The following is a 4,419-nucleotide window of genomic DNA, read 5'->3' as shown; positions in this document are numbered from 1 at the left end:
TCCAAAGAAATAACCTTGAGAAGTAGATGTGGAAGATATGGGTTTATTAGGATTTCCCTGAGCACTGGTGGTGACTGACCAGTGAGGTTTACCACTGAACCAGCTGCCTGCCGCTGGTGAAGCTGTCCCTCTAAGACCCATCCGGACTACAGACAGAGCCTAACTGATAGCAGCCAGCTGCTGCTATTGTTTTGCCGCCACCCAGACTTTCCAAACACAAAGTTTTTTTGTTTTTGTTTTTTAAACATATATTTTTTGGTTTTTCTACAGAAAGGAAGGGAGAGGGACAGAGAGTTAGAAACATCGATCAGCTGCCTCCTGCACACCCCCTACTGGGGATGTGCCCACAACCAAGGTACATGCCCTTGACCGGAATCGAACCTGGGACCCTTGATTCCGAAGGCTGATGCTCTATTCATTGAGCCAAACCGGTTAGGGCCAAACACAAAGTTTTATAGAGTACAAAAAAAAAAAACAAAACAAAACAAAACAAAACAGGGCTCGAAGAGGGAGGGAGACATGCCTGTGTGAGATAAAAACACTAGCTGTTTATAATCCAGGTTCATATCTAGAAGCAGTTTCTTTTTGGCCTTTCTTAGATGAAGTTCTGTCCAGGGTGTCACAGTCTTCTTACAGATGACCTTCACTATAATTCCTAAAGGGTCGGAGGGGGAGTTGGAACATGGGAAGGGACCCATGTTCCTATTTACCATACAACTGGGAAGTGGGCTCTCCACTGGGGTCTTAATCTTGGAATTCTCAGCTTCCAGAGCTATAAGAAATAATTGTTTGTTGTTATTAAGCCACCCATTTTATGATATTTTGTCATAGCAGCCCAAATGGACTAAGGTATTCAGTGTGTTTTATATACTCTAAGGTCTATACACAATTTGCCAGTCTGGTCTCATTGAACAACACCCAAAGAGAACAAAAGCTGAATAAATAAGGTGGGGGGGGGGAAGGAATGAGGCGAAGGAAGAACACAGGCAGTCCAAAGATTAAAAACAAAAAGAATGGTGGGGCTAATCTTGGAACCCATTTCCCTTTTCACAAAGAAACATTGTGAGTTCAAGTCATAGCAACTTTTTCTCTGCCATGTAAGGACTCAGCAGGAAGCCAGCCATCTGCACACCAGGAAGATAGTTCTCACCAGAAATCGAATTACTGGGTATCGAGAACAGGGATGGCACCTTGATCTTGGACCTCTCAGTCTCCAAAACTGTAAGACACAAATGTCTGTTGGTTAAGCCATCCAGACTATGGTATTCTGTTACAGCCGTCTATGCTGACTAAGGCAGCTACATAACTAGTAAGTGGCAGACCTATTCCATGAACTGATCAGTCTACAAGGAGTTTAGAGACTGAGTTCTTAACTAGTACAATTTACCAGAAAGTTTCGAGGTTTAGTCATCTTCAACAAGCATAGGTGTCTAGGAATTGAAGTAAAGGTGGCACAATAAATGACTAGAGGAGAGAATATTTTCACAATAATGACTGTTAGTACCAAAGCATATAATAATTTAATTAAAAGTGAGAAGATGGTCTTCAGTAATAGTGTTTGGGAGGGGAAATTTTTACTACAAACCTAGAATAATGTGTTTACAGTTGTTTAGTCATAGTTTTATCGAAGCTATATAGTTGGGTGAAAAGTTCATTGCATTGGGAAGCAGAACTGAATCCTAACTGTTCTTGCCACTAACTAGCTAAGTGTGCTTGATAAAACCACTAAATTTCTAGGCTTTAGTTTCTGAGAAGTAGTATTTATGCTGCTGGAGAAAGTATTGTAGGAAAAAGGGTAAATTGCTTTTGTGTGTGTGTGTCACAGGAGAATCAACATTAGTATCAAGAATTTATTGATCACTTCCCTATTTGAAAAGCATAAGGTAAATGAAAATTTAGAAGGGACAAGATTGATTGCTTCCAGTAAGTTTAAATTATGAAGGTAGTGAGGACTGAGACACAATATCCCTACAATTATGAAGAAAAGTTAAAAAGCTAAATTAGCAAAAAGAACCAAAACTACATGGCCCATCATCATTTGCATCCAGGTAAGCTGGGATATGTAGGCATTTTAACAGTTTTGTAAATTGCTCTATTCCATCAGATATCCTAAAATGAAGTTAGCTTTTAGCTCAAGTCATTCAATTTAACCTGCCTCTAAAAAGTCCCCTCAGAGATAACTCAATCTGAAGCTAATGAAGCCTGAGCGTCAGGCCCCTGGCTTTCGCAGCCACTGGGAGCACTGGGAGCTGCTGGGCATTTGGAGTTCTGGGTGCAAAGTAGAAACCAGGTTCAGACAAGAGCATTTCTATGTAGTATGTCTGATAAATTGTCTAAAAGTGTTCACAAAAGGACCTAAATCTTCAAGACTAATAATTTGTTATGATTCCTTTTTGTATTCTAAATACCTTTCAACCTAACTTTGTGTCCATGTTATATTATTTTTCTCTAAGCACCCAGCCCCACAAATACCAGTGCCTGCTATGTGTTACACCCTGAACTAATATTTTTTTTAAAAAAAAGATGAAGAAGCTCACAGTTTTGTGGGAAGAAGAGTGCAGAATTAGGTATGAAACAATGCTAGCCTAGTGTTAAAAATAGTGAAATGGGGGCACACAGAATAAAACATTTAATCATATTAGCTTGGATCCTTCCTTACCTTCTGGAGGATGTCAGACTGGCAACCTCTGAGAGTTGAAGAAATTCTGAACCAATGTGAGGTACCCTTGGGCCTGGTGTTTCTTAAGCTACTGCCTTTCAAACTTTTTTGACTGGGATTGGCAGTGCAGCCGATAGCAGCGTTCATCAACTATAGTATAGACTCCTCTATATTTCTCACCTGCCTTGCATTTAAGTTAGAAGCATGTGCCTGTTCTGGTCAATGGGAAGAGAGGAAGTGATGGTGTTGTTTCTGGTTCAAGTCTCTTAACACTGATTAAGAGCCGGTCAAAGTTCTGGGCACTCTTTCTAGAAAGATTTTAAGCCTGAAGGCAAAGAACCAAGATGGAGTAGTTGAAAGATGGAAACATACTACATTCTTGAAGATTTGAAGGGCAACTATCAAGGAGAACAATCTAATCCACATCAGACTTTATGGGACTTTATGGGAGGGACATGTGATATAAAATGCTTTTATGTTAAGCTACTAAGATGCATTTTACATTTTTTTAAATTTAACTTTTATTTTTCAATTGCAGTTTACATTCAATATTATTTTGTATTAGTTTCAGGTGTATGCATAATGGTTAGACAATCATACACTTTACAAACTGTTCCCCTTGATATTTCCAGTACCCACCTGGCACCACACACAGTTATTACAATATTATTGACTATATTCCCTATGCTGTACTTTACATCCCAGTGAGTATTTTGTGACTGCCAATCTGTACTTCTTAATCCCTTCACCTTTTTCACCCAGCCCCCACCCCCACCCCCCCCCCCACCTCTGGCCACCATACATCTGTTCTCTGTGTCTATGAGTCTGTCTCTATTTGCTCCTTTATTTTGTTCACATATAAGTGAAATCATATGGTACATTGATGTAGTACAAGTATATTCGTATGTAACAGTCAAAATTTTAAATAATAGCCTTGCTATTTCTAATATACCTGATTTTTTTTTTCATTTAGGAAAATGCTTATTATACTCATTTCACCACATCCTAATTGGTCTCCACCCACAGTGTGAAAAGTGCTTTCTTGAAAGTACTACTGCTCTAAATCAGTGGTTCTCAACCTTCCTAATGCCGCGACCCTGTAATACAGTTCCTCATGTTGTGGTGACCCCCAATTTCATTGTTACCAATTGAACATAATTAAAGCATAGTGATTAATCACAAAAACAATATGTAATTCTATATGTTTTCCATCGGAAAGGCAACCCCTGTGAAAGGGTCGTTGGACCCCCAAAGGGGTCGCGACCCACAGGTTGAGAACCGCTGCTCTAAATGATCTGCTTCACTCCAAAAGAACTCCATTAAGAACGCAGCCTTGAGGCCAAAATAACCTCTATTTCTCTTCCCAATTGCAGGAGAAAGAAGTGAAGTCAGAAAACCTTTCATTTGATGCCACCATGCTGCTTTGGGGGCCTGTAATATGGACAATGGAATAACACAGCCCGAAGAGCATTGCATCCCCACCCAGCGAATGGTTACAGCCCCAGAAAACCAAGCAGCACGGGCTCCAGGCCGACACTAGCGCGAAGCTCTCGCGAGAGCCTCCCTCCCGCCGCGAGCCTTCGTGAGCACCAGTTCCCATCCACTATCTCCGTGCGACCAGAGGCTGTCTCCTCCCAGCCGGCTTCCTCCCCTGCAGCGGGGCGGGCCGGAACTTTTATCCATAGGAACGGGTTTGCACAGTAGAGTGTTGCCGGCCGGCGTCAAAAGGAATTGGGTGCCATCCTCTTCCTTTTACCTTC

This window comes from Myotis nattereri (genome assembly GCF_964212035.1).
Source record: "Myotis nattereri genome assembly, chromosome: 6".
NCBI classification, from domain to species: Eukaryota; Metazoa; Chordata; class Mammalia; order Chiroptera; family Vespertilionidae; genus Myotis; species Myotis nattereri.
The sequence above is the reverse complement of the archived record's forward strand: the minus strand, read 5'-3'. Positions refer to the sequence as shown.